Source organism: Schistocerca nitens, chromosome 4, assembly GCF_023898315.1.
Source record: "Schistocerca nitens isolate TAMUIC-IGC-003100 chromosome 4, iqSchNite1.1, whole genome shotgun sequence".
NCBI classification, from domain to species: Eukaryota; Metazoa; Arthropoda; class Insecta; order Orthoptera; family Acrididae; genus Schistocerca; species Schistocerca nitens.
Genome location: NC_064617.1, coordinates 169,203,113 through 169,221,183, shown reverse-complemented (window position 1 = coordinate 169,221,183; position 18,071 = coordinate 169,203,113). Strand labels below are relative to the sequence as shown.

At 42.9% G+C, this 18,071-nt stretch overlaps 1 protein-coding gene across 1 annotated transcript in view; it reads right to left on the bottom strand.

Moving 5' to 3' along the window:
• Window positions 1–18,071, bottom strand: part of LOC126252963 (uncharacterized) — a 529,370-nt gene that overhangs the window by 95,967 nt on the left and 415,332 nt on the right. The gene's annotated exons all lie outside the window — the stretch shown is intronic.

The window sequence follows — 18,071 nt, the reverse complement described above, 5'->3', positions numbered from 1 at the left end:
ACAGGTGGTTCGTAATTATCAAGAGGGGTTTCTACAGCATAATCAACTAAACATAAAACTTCTATTTTAGGCAAAAATAAGACAAGCATATGGAGTTCAACAGATGCACTCTGGTAACAATTACATACTTCAAAGGGTATGACACTGTCCAAAGACTGGGCCTGTATAATACGCTAAGAGAATGTGTTGCTCGAACCAAGTTATTGCGGATAGTACGATCGAAACAGCAGAGATATCAGCTTAGGTGACATACCTCAGACATCCATTAAGTTGGTAATACACTTACGTTCACAAAAGGGGACTGCTATCTCTCTAATACTCATACGCATGGCAAAAGTTTCCTACGTTTTTGTAAGTTTTTCTCCGCATAGGTACTGTTACGTTCACACAGATTACTGAACTGTCCGAAATAAGCCGGCCGGGGTGGCCGAGCGGTTCTAGGCGCTACAGTCTGGAACCTCGCGACCACTACGGTCGCAGGTTCGAATCCTGCCTCGGGCATGGATGTGTGTGAGGTCCTTGGGTGTGTTAGGTTTAAGTAGTTCTACGTTCTAGGGGACTGATGACCTCAGAAGTTAAGTCCATAGTGCTCAGAGCCATTTGAAGCATTTTTTGTCCGAGATAAACATTTCTGTAATGGACACCAACAAGAAATGTGCCACTTTGAATGGATGAACTCATTTTTAGGTATACGTGATGACATTGCAGTCCTGATAGAGACTAAAGCTGAAATGGGGAAGACAGAGAAGGAATGCAGAGAAGATGGTGTTCAAAATGGCTCCAAGCATTAGGGACTTAACATTTGTGGCCATTAGTCCCATAGACTTAGAATTACTTAAATCTAACCAACCTAAGGACATCACACACATATCCATGCCCGAGGCAGGATTCGAACCTGCGACGTATCAGCGACCGTAGCTGAAGCGTCTAGAGCCGCTCGGCCACAGCGGCTGGCAAGATGGTGTGAAGGCTTAAGAGGAGCAGTGCAGCGACTGCCATTACGAGCTGGAGACTTGAGTTATTCTACGGCAGAAAACTTTTAAAAAATATAACTGGGTGTGGAATGTCGGAAGCTTGAACGTAGTAAGAAAGACAGAAAATCTGAAAAGGAATAAGCTAAGTCTCACTCTGAGTATAGTAGGGTCAATGCAGTGAACTAGATTTCTAATTAGACGAGTATGAGGTAATATTAACAGCAGCAGAAAATGGTGTAACGAGAGTATGATTCGTTATGAATAGGAAGGTAGGGCAGAGAGTGAGTTACTGTGAACAGCACATTGATAAGGTTGTTCTCATCAGAATCGACAGCAAAACAACACCGATAACGATAGCTCAGCTATACATCCCAGAATCAGAACTCGTAAAGCACAGAAATGTGGCTGTATCTGAAGAAACAGAAGGAAGGGTTACGAGACAATATGGGCCTGGTAGTAGAACTGAGAGAGGAGAAAGACTAATTGAGTTATGCAATAAATTTCAGCTAGTAATAGTGAATACTCATGAATCACAAGACGAGACTGTACACTTGGAAACGGCCGAAAGATAAGGGAAGATTACATTTACACTACATCATGGTCAGGCAGAGATTCCGAAGTCAGGTACTGGATTGTAAGGCGTACCAAGGACCAAATACAGTCAGATCACAATTTGGTAATGGTGAAGAGTAAGCTGAAGTTTAAGAGAAGTCATGAAGGACCAATGTGCAATGAAGTGGGATACGGAAATAATAATGAATGGAAAGAGGTCAAGGAATTTCTCTGTGTCGAGATAGTTCGAAAATGAATAGCTCAGTTCGCGGTTCTGTTGTGGAATGGTTATCTCTAAAAAGAGCAGTCACGGAAAATGAAAAGGGAAACAAAGGTACAAGGAAGGTTGCTGCGAGGAAACCATAGGTAACAGAAGAAATATTTCAGCTGATCAATGAAAGAAGTAAGTAAAAAAATGTTCAGGGAATTTCTAGAATACAGAGGTACAAGTCACATAGGCATGCAGGGAAGCTGTGGCGAAATGGCTGTATAAGAATGGGAAGAAATCGACAAAGAAATGATTGACGGAAAGGGGGAGTCAGCGTACAGGGAAGTCAAGACAGCCTTCGATATTAATAACAAGGATGGTAACATCAAGAGTGAAATGGGAATTCCATTGTTAAATACAGAGCAGATAACGGATAGGGGGAAAGAGTACATTGAAGGTGTCTATGAGGGGAAGGATTTGTCTGATGAGGTGACAGAACAAGAAACAAAAATCGATAGAGAGGAGGAATGGTATCCAGTACGAGAGTCAGAATGTAATAAAGCTTTGACAGACGTAAGATCAAGATCCATATCCATTTGCCCTACAGCGAAGGCAAACCAAACCTCAAGGAAAACTTTATCGAAAGTGGGAATCGACGGACTGGATCTTTATGTTTTTTTCCTTCATTGTACAATAAATTCAGAACGAAAATATGAGGGTTTAGTGTCTTTTGTGAAAAATCTTCTATACTTGCTCTACAGTTTGTATATATTTGTTAAAGGGCATCTTCTAAACATCAAGTACTGCACTCGAAACGTTTCTTGTTCAAACCGGTATTCGGGTGTATAGCCGATCGTCCATGGCATCTGATAAAGAGCGTAACAAGCAATTCTATATTTACTGATATTTGCAAAATGAAAGTTGAATACATAACTCAGACACGTAAGCCTACTTACACAATGTATCTCTGTATCACTGAAATGTGTGTCAGTTATAAAATCTTTATGATGTTCAACTTGAATCTCATCTAGAAATTAAAAAGATGTCTGGACACATAGATGTAATTACAGCCGTCTGTATGTTAATATGTTACATTACGAAATCTTTTCTTACTCACAGTACAGACTGCCGTGTACGTTACTACTGTAAGTTCTTAGGCAGTCACATGTCTCGATCAAATTTGACATAAATGTCATATAACGTAAACCTGGAACTGACAGATAGACCAAGGAGAGAATATTACATGATATTTCTCATTTGTGAGTCATGTCTATACTTATCTACAACACCCGTTTAAAAATATAAAATATCATGTTTCGACACTTAGAACGTAAGAGAATAATATACAAAAAGTACACATTTGTAAAAATCTGTACAAATTGGATAAAACGTGGTGTTAATTGTGACGAAGTTGGCCTTAACAAAGGAAATATCACGAATTTGTTAATTCGGACCTGGATCCACACATAATCCGACATTTCATGTCAAATTAGATGTTTTTTCATCTAGGAAACGAAGAGACCTCAAACCAAACTTAATAGGCTAAAACATCGTTAGAGTTTTGCGTATACATATTATCCGTTATTCTGTTTATTTATTAAGCATGTTGTTATGATGTTCTGTCACATGAGTGTATATCTGAATTTGTATTAGAATGTTTTCTGCATTGTCAAGAATAGCTAATTAATATCAGCAGATTGCTTGTACTCTCTTAAACGAGTACTGAGGAGTTCGGCTACAATAGCACTACTATGTTCTCTAAATCTTGTTTGTCCCTCTTCACGCAACATAAAATTTATCACATTCGACATAAGTTATATCATATAATCCGGACATTTTATATGCTTGGCTCTCATCTATGTTTTGTATAATACGTGATCTTACATTATTCTCTGTTCTGAAGCCAATTTTCATTCTATATTTTTCCAAGCAAATGACTTACTTTATCTGAAACGTATACCCACTGTGGTAAGCTTATAAACATATTCTTTTGTACTTGTTCGCTCTTTTCTAATGTGATCTCATTTTTATTCTCAAATTGTTATTTTCGTTTTTTTATTTATAACTTCATAACTATTTTTGGGCCATAATCATTGTTAGATGCTGTCTTTTGCAGTGTACCTAATTCAGCATTAATATTCGTCTCGTTAATCGGATATTTGATTAACCCGTCAAACGCTGAGCGGAAATTTGGGTCTTTGTGGGATCGTGTAGTGCAAGAGCTGCTGTGAATTGTGCAGTCAGGTGTACTGAGCTGGAATGTGTTGAAAAGTAGGGTATCTCCTTCCCTTCCAACCTTTAGCACCAAAAAATAATATGCCAGTTACCTTCATCTACATCTATATCTACCTTTATACTCCGCAAGCCACCCAACGGTGTGTGGCGGAGGGCACTTTACGTGCCACTGTCATTACCTCCCTTTCCTGTTCCAGTCGCGTACGGTTCGCGGGAGACCGACTGCCGGAAAGCCTCCGTGCGTGCTCGAATCTCTCTAATTTTACATTCATGATCTCCTCGGGAGGTATAAGTAGGGGGAAGCAATATATTCGATACCTCATCCAGAAACGCACCCTCTCGAAACCTGGACAGCAAGCTACACCGCTATGCAGAGCGCCTCTCTTGCAGAGTCTGCCACTTGAGTTTGCTAAACATCTCCGTAACGCTATCACGCTTACCAAATAACCCTATGACGAAACGCGCCGCTCTTCTTCGGATCTTCTTTATCTCCTCTGTCAACCCGACCTGGTACGGATCCCACACTGATGAGCAATACTCAAGTATAGGGCGAACGAGTGTTTTGTAAGCCACCTCCTACGTTAATGGACTACATTTTCTAAGGGCTCTCCCAATGAATCTCAGCCTGGCACCCGCCTTACCAACAATTAATTTTATATGATCATTCCACTTCAAATTATTCCGTACGCATACTCCAAGATATTTTACAGAAGAAACTGCTACCATTGTTTGTTCCGCTATCGTATAATCATACAATAAAGGATCCTTCTTTCTATGTATTCGCCATACATTACATTTGTCTATGTTAAGGGTCAGTTGCCACTCCCTGCACCAAGAACCTATGCGCTGCAGATCTTCCTGCATGTCGCTGCAATTTTCTAATGCTGCAACTTCTTTGTATACTACAGCATCATCCGCGAAAAGCCTCATGGCTTAAATCGTCAGTAACATCTATTAGCCTCGTTGTGTGTATCAACGAACAACAATAGTGTACCATCTACATAATGGCGACAGTATATGCCGTACTGAGACAAGTCATTGCACCTTTCGAAAAACTCGTTTTCGGTATCGTCTAAAAATATATTTTCGAGCGTTCCGTGATAAGCAGTTCCCCATATCCAGGTCTTCTCTTTGTTCATTCATAAATGTATCCAACAAATTAAAGTCGATCACTCGGTCGTAATTTTATCTTATACTGAAACTAGTTTTTTCACACTCCTGCGTGTCTCAACACTTCTCTTCTTTTATTTCATACTAATGTGGGATCACGCCGGAACTTGTAATACAACCAAGCAACTGCGTTAACGAAGTAAGGTTTTTCCCCACTCTTGCAATTGATTTAATGTGGGCTGTCAAGCTTTTCTCTCCTGTTCCCCTAGCGCTTGAGCCCAACATCCTCAATTAGTAGTTGTAAATATTCCTGGCTCCATTTTCCCCTACAATTATTCCCCGCAATAGCTCACTCTAGAAATTATTCCCCGGTGTCCTTTCATGCCGTCCCTTCTTCTAGGGCCGGCCGCGGTGGTCTCGCGGTTCTAGGCGCGCAGTCCGGAACCGTGTGATTGCTACGGTCGCAGGTTCGAATCCTGCCTCGGGCATGGATGTGTGTGATGTCCTTAGGTTAGTAAGGTTTAAGTAGTTCTAAGTTCTAGGGGACTAATGACCACAGCAGTTTATTCCCATAGTGCTCAGAGCCATTTGAACCATTTGAACCTTCTTCTAGGTAATATTTTTTTCCATAAATTCTTTTCGTCTCTGATTAAGGGCAACACGTCCTCATTTCTAATCACTCCAAACTTCATGCATTCTTCTGTGCCACTGTCTCTCAGACGCTTCATTTTTTGTTTCCCCGTATTCCTTAACTAACCTCTATATAACTGTGTACTACAGACGTACTTTCTTATAAATTTATTTCTTAAATTAAGGTATATGATTGATTCCAGCGCTATACTTTCTCTGTCTGTGCTAATCTTCCCCTTATGCCCTCCTTGCTTCTACCCTCTTCCACGGTAGCAGAATTCTTCATCTAATAGGTGGTCCTCAATCTCACTTCTGATGTTTCCTAAACCTCTCGTCTTTTTTGCTTTACTCTTAACCAGTTTTCTCTGCTCATATCCCGTTCGTCCACATAACCACAACAGTAAAAAACCAAAACATTACATATACTTATTCACCAGAGAATTACACCCATAACAAATTACATCTCTAACATTCATATTACTAGTAGCAAACTTATCATCAGCACACCTACATAACGGACTGAAATACGACTAACACGTATTCACGTCGCTCATTCCACAGAATTTCACGTAAAGAGGGGCTCTAGTACATAAAAGTTCTTTTTGTTTGGGAGAAGTCTTCGACATGATTCTGCTACGCTTATTGTTGTTGTTGAAATCTTCACAAGTTTTTAGAACGATCTATAGGAACTTTCCTCGTCTTCTGACGGTATCTCTCTCTCTCTCTCTGTCTCTCTCTCTCTCTCTCACCACATCCTAGCCAGGACCACACGGTTAGCCCACTCACACTCCTCTAATGCAGTAACTCAGCTGTTTCCAGGAACTTGAGACACATGTTCTGCCCCATCGAAGTAATCTCGGCTTCATTATTTGGACAATGTTTGGTTGACGCATTAAATCTTTTAAAATCCTCAGCTGTCCACATATTGCTCTACTTTAAAGAACTATATTTTCATTTATATAGACCTTTTCTGAGTAGGTGTCGTTGTCTTGTGACTGGTTTGACACGACCAGCCGCGAATTTTACTCCTGTGACAACCTCTTCATCGCAAGTATTAATTGCAGGCAACGTCCTCAATCATTAACTCGATATATTCCTCATATTATTTGTTGTACGTATTCCAGTGTCACCCTTCCTCTGCAGTTTTCCCTTCTATAGCCCCTTCAAGCAACTTGAAAATTATGTAATTAATGTAATACAAGGCCCATCATCCTGACCCCTCTTCTTCTGAATTTTTTCCAGATTTTCCTCTACTAGACAATCCTGGGCAGAACCTCCCTAGTTCTGATCAGGCCATCTATCTTTCATTATCTTTCTATAGAACCCATCTCTCTTTTTTTCCAGTTTTCCAGTAGTCTATAATTCGCTCCCATACAGTGCAGTGCTCTAAATATATGTCCGCAGCTCGTGGTCTCGCGGTAGCGTTCTCGCTTCCCGAGCACGGGGTCCCGGGTTCGATTCCCGGCGGGGTCAGGGATTTTCACCTGCCTCGAAATGACTGGGTGTTGTGGTTTCGTCTTCGCCATTATAATTCATCTCCATTACGTTCGGAGGAAGGCAATGACAAACCACCTCCGCTAGGACCTTGCCTAGTACAGCGGTGCGGGTCTCCTGCATCTTCCCCAACGCTCTGTCATGTAGTATGGGACTTCATCATCATCATCATCATCTAAAAGTATCATCTCATAAATTCCTTCGTCACACTAAGGCTGATATTTGGCCAGAAGTGCACCCTTTGCCTGTGCTGTTCTCTGTGTTACATCCTTCTTGCTACGTCTATCATGTGTTATTTTACTTCCAAGGCAGAAGGATTCGTTCACTTTGCCTACGTCGAGATGACCAACTTTGATACTATATTTAGAGCCTACTCCATTTCTGCTACTGCTCATTACTTTCGTGCCTCTTCAGTACACTCTCAATCTATACTCTGTGCTAGTTAAGCTGTTGCATTCAGCGTGTCCTGCAAGTCTAACTCAGTTTCACAGAGGACATTGATCTCATTAGCGAGTCTTATCATTGATAACCTTTGGCCTTAGTCTGAATACCACTGTGAAACCATCTTGTACTGCCGTGATTACTTCTTCGATGTAAAGACTGCGCCGTAGGGTCGAAAGATTTCGTGTCTGTCTTACAGGCTTTCTTATCCGAGCATTTAGCTCTTGTGCTTCTCTTGACTCTTCTTGTTTTTTTTGGGCTTATTATACATTACTAGTGTTTGTGCCTATAACTTAAATTTATTTTTCATAGAATTTCAAATGTGTTGCACCAATTTACATTATCGACAGCTTTTTCTAGCCCGACACATCCTATGACATGTCTCCAATGTTCTTGACAGTGCAGCACTTGCAGTACTTGAGTTATACTGCTGCAATAATGTCTCACATACATCGAAGATAGGGGACAGCAATCAGCGTCGCAAATGTAGCGGCTGCTAACCGAATTTACGGAAACGTGAATCAAAGGTCGAAATGCTGTGTACCCTACGGCATCTCGTACTTAGCTCAATGAGCTGGAACCATACAGCTATGATGAATACAATCTGTTATTACTGGTGCGTTGGAGATTCCACAAAACACACACACAGATAGCTGCTGACACAGAACCAGTGCTCAACTCAAATTACAGCGTGCACGCCTGTGTCCTTAAAAAAAAAAAGTGTTTCCCAAGAAAAGCACCAAGCTATTTGAATAGGGTAATTATCGATGAGATGTAATGAATGGTATTTAAAAAAATACAAAAACATGAAAAACAACAAGCTTTGCACAGTTCATTAATATCTGGACGGCAAGAGGTAACTCTAAAGCTGTGTAGCTATTATGCTGTTATCATAAAATCTAGACTTTTTACTGACCAGGAAAGTACTTGGGCTCGAACAAACAGATCTGTATGAACGTTTGGTTACAGGATTATTATATACCTCTGAATGTGCTGGTGGGTGTCGTTTTTCTGCAAAACTCTGCAGTCATGCTCTACATATCACTGTAGATGTAATTGCAGACGCCATACGCAATGCAGCAATCTTAACTATAAATGTAAATGCGGAATGTCAATAAAATGCTCCGAGCAATACGACTGACTGCAAAACGCTCAGTGAAGAAATGTAAGTTGATCGCATGGCGCATTTGCACATTCTATAATATCAGTGTTGAACGCCACGTCAGTGACACTTTTGAAGTTGTTCACTGGTTCACCAATATCGTAGCCAGCGTTCTGCCACGCGTAAAGAAGCATTGGTCTGCATAGTCCGGCAGATAACTGATTGTAAATTACAGAATGCATATTCATGATAAAGAATCTGTCGTGCAATTTCGGCTGCATTTTACTGGAACGTAGTTTAATGAAGTCTGTTATTCTCTTGGCATATATTTTATATTGCCTGAAGAAATACACATCCAGAGGTTGTGCATATTTTGTTGTTTTAGGCGGAATGATTTTTAAATCTACATGTTTTCCGCCAGATGCTTCCAGTAGCACTCGTTCATCCTTATGTCCAGACCAGGAGTCACAAAGTACTAATGACTTTATCGACAAATGTGGATTCAAAACTGACAGAAAAAACGTCTTCAGATGTTCTTTCGTCATCTTCCCACTCACACTTGCATCGACGACGACATTTGGAGGGCACCGCGTGTCTATTTCCCTTGACACACGGGGTCCAAACTTTCCACTGGATTCTTGGAAGCAAATATAGAGTTTGTCTGCCAATCGTCCGTCCATTGATATAGCAACATCGAACGTGTAGCTATGTGTTACACAGTTAACTGATTGCAACATCGCGACAGTGTTTCTCTCCCATTTCATGGATAGTGATCTGTCACAAGAAAGTTCATAGTTGAACTGACACTGATCACAGTTCCATACAGAACTAATATCGATTTTTTCTCTCGTGATATATTGACGTCAGCAACAAACGTTTGAGCTCTTTCAATCAGCTCTTCTTCGTCATCCTTATCTTTTGTGCTTGGAGCATAGTGATACGGCGTGATGTTATTCTAAACTCCTTTTTCAAATTAGTAATAAATCCAGGTGAAGCTGTAAAGTTTGTACACCCGAGATTTCTGGCTACGTCCAATGCCCAATGTTGTAAATGTCAATTATGAACGGCGGAACCGCATTCTGGCGCTTCATCGAATTTCGCCATTACACGTTCCTTGATGGTCTTGAACAGCAGTGTACGATTTCCTTTGAAAACTGTATTTCCTTCTCTTTTCTTTGCCACGTAATCCAGTATGTTTTTAACATTGCTTTTTGATTTCAGCTTAGGGTATCTTTTCAGAAGCTTGCGGTATGTGTCGAAACCTCTTACGTAATAATCATCGTACATGTTCTACAGTGTGTTGTCATCAAACGCCGTGATGATACTTGCAACTTTAACCTTCTTCTTGGGAGACGGTTGGTATTCACTGTCACTGCTGCCATCGCCTCTTCCGCACTTGCCGTTGCACTACCGTTTGCAATGAGTTGTTCGTAATTATCATCACTATCATCATCATTATGTGTTAGTGTTACAACAGTATCTGTTTCTAACTTATGCTCATATTTCTGCAATATAATAGATACCAGAAAACGTGCGAATGGTCTTCTACACCAATACCATCTTCACGAAGAAGGGTTCTTCGTAACTTCATCTCAACCAATCGCAATACATTAGCAGGATTGATTACCAACCGCCGAGCCATCTGACGCTTCAATACAGAAATAATGTCACAAAACGCAACTTCAGAGGCACACTGCACCGTCCCTACTGGTCCCGACTGGCGTACCGGCAGCTCAGTGTGCAATGCGACATGGCATACGCAGAGGCCTATAACCGACGACTGCTGAGTTTTGCAGATGCGGGAGTATCACCAGTGCAATAAGAGACCTTTACATTATTTTTCACACGATTTTGGTGTATTTGTGTTTGTTCGAGCCGAAGTACTTTCCTGGTGAGCAGTGATTTTTGCGTAATTTTACAGCGCGACGACATGACAGCCCCATCCTCCTCTTATGTGAGGCTACAGTTTTGTAGTTCATTTTTCACGCGGGCTGTCAGCGAGTGTGCCGGAGCGGAAACGAATGTTGTCGGCAAGTGGGCGCTCGGAGGCGCCCTGGAGCCGCTCCCTCTGTTGCTCTGTCTGCCTAGACCTCTGCGAGGCGGGCGTTGATTGATCACTCGCGCCGCTGATTGGTCTCTTCCTCGCGCACGCACAGCGCTTTGTGAGATGAAAACAACTGATTGATTTACTGCTGACTCAGCTTTCGTCTGAAGATCTGATCTTCTGTTGATCACATTGTGTCCGTGGAAGCGCAAATAAATGTATAAATCCCTAGCGTATTTTCCGATATATTCTCGAAGAATCAGAACCCTCAAGATACAAAATATTACAGTTCAAGGCTTTGTATTTGCCCGCAATTTTTATTATGGAAATTGCAGTCTTGTTTAACTACTAAAAATGTACAAGAGGACGACGATCCTCTTTGAAATGTTTTCAGTGTAATTTCGATATTTCGAAATGTTCCTGTTTATGTTTGTCTGTCAGTTGACGTGGTACCGAACGAAAGCAAACTTTGCGACAGCTCAGATATTCATAGATATTCAGCTCAGATAGTCACAAGCTGAAACTTCCTGTCAGATTAAAACTGTGTGCTGGATCGAGACTCGAACTCGGGACTTTTGCCTTTTGCGGGCAAGTGTTCTACCATCTGAGCTACCCAAGCACGACTCACACCCCGTCCTCACAGCTTTACTTCAGCCATTATCTCGTCTCCTACGTTCCAAACTTTACAGAAGATCTCCTGCGAACCTTGCAGAACCAGCATTCCTGAAAGAAAGGATATTGCGGAGACATGGCTTAGCCACAGCCTTGGGAATGTTTCCAGAATAAGATTTTCACTCTGCAGCGGAGTGTGCGCTGATATGAAACTTCCTGGCAGATTAAAACTGTGTGTCTGACCGAGACTCGAACTCAGGACCTTAGCATTTCGCCGGCAAGTGCTCTACCAGGAGACGAGATACTGGCAGAAGTAAAACTGTGAAAATGGGACGTGAGTTGTGCTTGGGTAGCTGAGATGGTAAAGCAATAGCCCACGAAAGGCAAAGGTCCCGAGTTCGAGTCTCGGTCCGGCACACAGTTTTAATCTGCCAGGAAGTTTCATATCAGCGCACACTCCACCGCAGAGTGAAAATCTCATTCTATTCACAGGCTGTTTCGAAAAGAATATACATGTTACGAAGTATTCTGTTGTCAAAACTATCCATTGCTGCGATACCCCTCGATTATTGGAGAAACAAATATATTGTGTAATTTATATTCGTTATCGCTAGATGTCGTTTGTCGTCTGTTTGCCTGGTCAGCGTCACATGTTGTGAAATGGCCAGTAGGGAGCTACACCGCCTACAAAAACAAATTGATGTATTTTGAGACGTCGATTGGTTACGAAGATATGCAAGTTACAGCTGTTACAAGCTCTACATCATGACAAAGGCAAATGTGTGACATTTTATGATGAACTTCAGCAAGCTGTTGACAGTGATAACACTTTCGCACAAAGCATCATGTTCAGTGACGAATCGACATTCCTTCTTAGTGGGAAAGAAAACATAGGCAGTATTCGAATTTGGGGCCTACAGAACATAGAGTTCATACGCTGAACATGTATGAGATTCAGCCAAAGTCAATGTGTTTGGTTCGAAACCCATTCGTCTGTTTCCGGCCCATTCTTCTTTGATGGAGGCGCTGGTAATGGACAGCAGTATCTTGTAATGTTACAAGACTCATTCCTTCCGAGACCGAAAGAGGACAACGTTTTTCAACAAGATCGAATACCCCCACACTGAAGTCGCCAAGGGCGTGAATATCTTAATGAAACTCTACCCAGCCCCTAGATTGGTCGTCAAACAGTCGACGACTTAGCACGTCTCAGTTGCTCTCCACGGTCGCCAGGTTTGACACCTTGTGATTTCTTCCTGTGGGGTTTCATTAAAGACGACGTTTATGCACCAACACTACCATGGAACCTAGATGGGTTGAAGAACTCAAACCGTACTGCCATAACATCAGTGACGATGGACATGCTCACCCGAATTTGGGAGGAATTCGAGTATCGCTGGTGGAGGACACACTAGACGTCTGCAATTTAAACCTGAGATATTGGTAAGTATGGGTCCGAAGTTTCATAGTCCATGTCTTACAGTTTAATAAATATATATGGTAAACTCGAATTGTTGTTCGTCTCGTGTGAAAATATCATGTTTTGCCTCAACGATTATCACGAGCAATCACAAGTCCTTCGCTCGACTGCCTCAATGTACCTAACATTTTTGAAGCTGATGGCCTACCCGCTCTTTGTTGCGACGGTATTTCCATTCGCTTTACTTGAACATAAACAATAGTTACAAGTTCTGTAGAGGTGAAGACTTTAGTGCGCTACGAAATCTTCTGGCTGGGTGTGGCTACACAAAGGATGAACGCTATGGAAAGCTTCAAGTCCTAGTACGAAGCCCAAGACTGACGTAATGCTACGAGAAATACAGCCACAGACAAACACCGTCAAAATCCGATGTCGCAGTGTAGGTTGTCCGTTAACAGAATGTTAGACTACGCATGTCTACGGGATAAGCATGGAGGGACGAATACTGAAGTGACCCGAGGACGTCGCCTACTCGCCATCACCAATTTACTTCTCATTTGTGGTATATGCAGGTCTTGATCAGAAATAAAAGTGACGGAGACGTAAGCCTCAGGCGGCCAAGCGTTCAAGGACAAATAAATAATTTACGTTATTAATACTGCAGACAAATCGAAAAAGCGATAACTACATTTCATTTATCAACATTTTTATAAAAGGTATGAAAAGAAAATGGCAAAGGAAAGTTCGGGATTGTAAATAAATTTCCAAGGAAAGATTGTACTCACAGCTTCCACAAGAACTCTGCAAATAACTTTCTAAGAAGTAATTGGAACTAGAGCTAAAAGGACTTCGTATTCCACCAGTTTGATTTTGATTTTCAAAGAGCGCTTGGAAACTAATGCAACCCTGCGATTTCTACACTTCTGGAAATTGAAATAAGAACACCGTGAATTCATTGTCCCAGGAAGGGGAAACTTTATTGACACATTCCTGGGGTCAGATACATCACATGATCACACTGACAGAACCACAGGAACATAGACACAGGCAACAGAGCATGCACAATGTCGGCACTACTACAGTGTATATCCACCTTTCGCAGCAATGCAGGCTGCTATTCTCCCATGGAGACGATCGTAGAGATGCTGGATGTAGTCCTGTGGAACGGCTTGCCATGCCATTTCCACCTGGCGCCTCAGTTGGACCAGCGTTCGTGCTGGACGTGCAGACCGCGTGAGACGACGCTTCATCCAGTCCCAAACATGCTCAATGGGGGACAGATCCGGAGATCTTGCTGGCCAGGGTAGTTGACTTACACCTTCTAGAGCACGTTGGGTGGCACGGGATACATGCGGACGTGCATTGTCCTGTTGGAACAGCAAGTTCCCTTGCCGGTCTAGGAATGGTAGAACGATGGGTTCGATGACGGTTTGGATGTACCGTGCACTATTCAGTGTCCCCTCGACGATCACCAGTGGTGTACGGCCAGTATAGGAGATCGCTCCCCACACCATGATGCCGGGTGTTGGCCCTGTGTGCCTCGGTCGTATGCAGTCCTGATTGTGGCGCTCACCTGCACGGCGCCAAACACGCAAACGACCATCATTAGCACCAAGGCAGACGCGACTCTCATCGCTGAAGACGACACGTCTCCATTCGTCCCTCCATTCACGCCTGTCGCGACACCACTGGAGGCGGGCTGCACGATGTTGGGGCGTGAGCGGAAGACGGCCTAACGGTGTGCGGGACCGTAGCCCAGCTTCATGGAGACGGTTGCGAATGGTCCTCGCCGATACCCCAGGAGCAACAGTGTCCCTCATTTGCTGGGAAGTGGCGGTGCGGTCCCCTACGGCACTGCGTAGGATCCTACGGTCTTGGCGTGCATCCGTGCGTCGCTGCGGTCCGGTCCCAGGTCGACGGGCACGTGCACCTTCCGCCGACCACTGGCGACAACATCGATGTACTGTGGAGACCTCACGCCCCACGTGTTGAGCAATTCGGCGGTACGTCCACCCGGCCTCCCGCATGCCCACTATACACCCTCGCTCAAAGTCCGTCAACTGCACATACGGTTCACGTCCACGCTGTCGCGGCATGCTACCAGTGTTAAAGACTGCGATGGAGCTCCGTATGTCACGGCAAACTGGCTGACACTGACGGCGGCGGTGGACAAATGCTGCGCAGCTAGCGCCATTCGACGGCCAACACCGCGGTTCCTGGTGTGTCCGCTGTGCCGTGCGTGTGATCATTACTTGTACAGCCCTCTCGCAGTGTCCGGAGCAAGTATGGTGGGTCTGACACACCGGTGTCAATGTGTTCTTTTTTCCATTTCCAGGAGTGTATTTTTATCGTCCGGAAAATAATATGACAAAGAAGCTTTAAAACTGTTTTACCTTATAGAGAGAGGAAAAGAAATCACATCTTGAGAAGACTATATCAAAACACATTCCATTGCACATCACCAGTTAACCTCACCAATATTTGTCCATGTGATGCGTTTCGCTTGGTTTGCTGCCAAACTGTGTGATGTGAGAGAAGCTTTTGTGAATGTAAGCAAAGTTTATTTTCTACAGAAACTTTAAAACAACCACTCAATTGTAGAAATAAGGCCTTTATAACTTCTGCAAGATGCCGCGAAAATTACTGCTCCCCTTGCTTTTCGATGATTGTACCCCAGTGCATGTAAATCATCAACTGTAAAGTAATAAAGTGTGTAATTTGAAATACGAGGTTTGAAGCCCGCTTTAGAATACCTTCCCGGAAAATTTCTTGCCATCTCACATGTTCCTCTGCCTTCTCTTTTTGTGCTTTTTTATAGTAATGTTATTAAATGCCATTTATTGAGCATTATTTTGGATTGTTTGCAGAGTAAGTAACGTAAAATCTGAATATTAATAATGTTTCCACATACAGATATTTTTAACAATATGTGTTTTATTTAGAATTTATAACAGAATTACGGTTCACACGTTACGAAGCTACAAGTTTATAAAGTTGCAAAGTAGGTAGCATTTATCGCCTTTTCTATATGATTACGTGACTAAATCTTAATATATTTATTACTGACTTCTACTTTCATAGCTGTTTTTGCTTATTTGGTAAATCACTCAGAACATGACAGGCAAGCAATAACTTTTAGTTGGCATATGAACCGAAAATGTTCATACATATTATATGTAAGAAAAATGATTTCTTTTCCATTATACTACGTATTTGGTAGATTTATAGCTTTCACTTTGAGCAATATGGTTAGCTACACTACTGGCCATTAAAATTGCTACACAAAGAAGAAATGCAGATGATAAACGGGTATTCATTGGACAAATAAATTATAATAGAACTGACATGTGAATACATTTTCACGCAATGTGGGTGTATAGATCCTGAGAAATCAGTACCCAGAACAAGCACCTCTGGCCATAATAACGGCCTTGATACACTTGGCATTGAGTCAACCAGAGCTTTGATGGCGTGTACAGGTACAACTGCCCATGCAGATTCAAAACAGATACCACAGTTCACCAAGAGTAGTGACTGGCGTATTGTGACGAGCCAGTTGCTCGGCCACCATTGACCAGACGTTTTCAATTGGTGAGAGATCTCGAGAATGTGCTGGCCAGCACAACAGTCGAACATTTTCTGTATCCAGAAAGGCCCGTACAGGACCTGCAACACGCGGTCGTGCATTATCCTGCTGAAATGTAGGGTTTCGCAGGGATCGAATGAAGGGTAGAGCCATGGGTCGTAATACATCTGAAATAAAGCGTCCACTGTTCAAAGTGCCGTCAAAGCGAACAAGAGGTGACCGAGACGTGCAACCAATGGCACCCCATACCATCACGTCAGGTGATACGCCAGTATGGCGATGACGAATACACGCTTCCAATGTGCGTTCACCGCGATGTCGCCAAACACGGATGCGACCATCATGATGCTGTAAACAGAACCTGGATTCATCCGAAAAAATGACATTCGGCCATTCGTGCACCCAGGTTTGTCGTTGAGCATCAAGGGTAACCGCAGCCATAGTCTCCGAGCTGAGAGTCCGTGGTGCTGCAAACGTCGTTGAACTGTTCATGCAGATGGCTGTTGTCTTGCAAACGTCCCCATCTGTTGACTCATGGATCGAGACGTGGCTGCACGATCCGTTACAGCCATGCGGATAAGATGCCTGTCATCTCGACTGCTAGTGATACGAGGCCGTTGGGATCCAGCACGGCGTTCCGTATTACCCTCCTGAACCCACCGATTCCATTTTCCGCTAACAGTCTCGACCAAAGCGAGCAGCAAGTCGCGATACGACAAACCGCAATCGCGATAGGTTGCAATCCGACCTTTATCAAAGTCGGAAACGTGATGGTACGCATTTCTCCACCTTACACGAGGCATCACAACAACGTTTCACCAGGCAACGCCGGTCAACTGCTGTTTGTGTATGAGAAATCGGTTGGAAACTTTTCTCATGTCAGCACGCTGTAGGTGTCGCCACCGGCGCCAGCCTTGTGTGAATGCTCTGAAAAGCAAATCATTTGCACATCACAGGATCTTCTTCCTGTCGGTTAAATGTCGCGTCTGCAGCACGTCATCTTCGTGGTGTAGACATTTTAATGGGCAGTAGTGTATTTTGGTCAGCCTGTTCAAATGGTTCAAATGGCTCTGAGCACTATGGGTCTCAACTGCTGAGGTCATTAGTCCCCTAGAACTTAGAACTAGTTAAACCTAACTAACCTAAGGACATCACAAACATCCATGCCCGAGGCAGGATTCGAACCTGCGACCGTAGCGGTCTTGCGGTTCCAGACTGCAGCGCCTTTAACCGCACGGCCAGGTCAGCCTGTATTACGCATTTAGAGAACAAGGTAAACATAAAATTAGCAAAAATGCACGGAATCAGCAAGGAACAAAACCACGAAAAAGAAAAACAAAACAGAGGAATAAAGAGATATGGTGCAATTTGACGCACATTTTTAAAATTCAGTAGGGAACTTAATGATTTGATGTCCCCTACATGGAAACAAGAAACTGCGTGACTCTATTTTGCAGACACAACATGAATAGAACACAGTAAGAAGAAAAAGTAATGAAGATTGGATTCCATGGCCCTCTGATTATAATTTTGTGCGCTTCCCATCGCACCAACAGCTGCCTGGAGATACGCTAACATATATGGCTCAAGCCTAGCCCAAAACGCGCCAGAAGTGCTATATTTATTTTAATCTTTGGCCATCTGAAGCTCTCGCTTTTGTCCC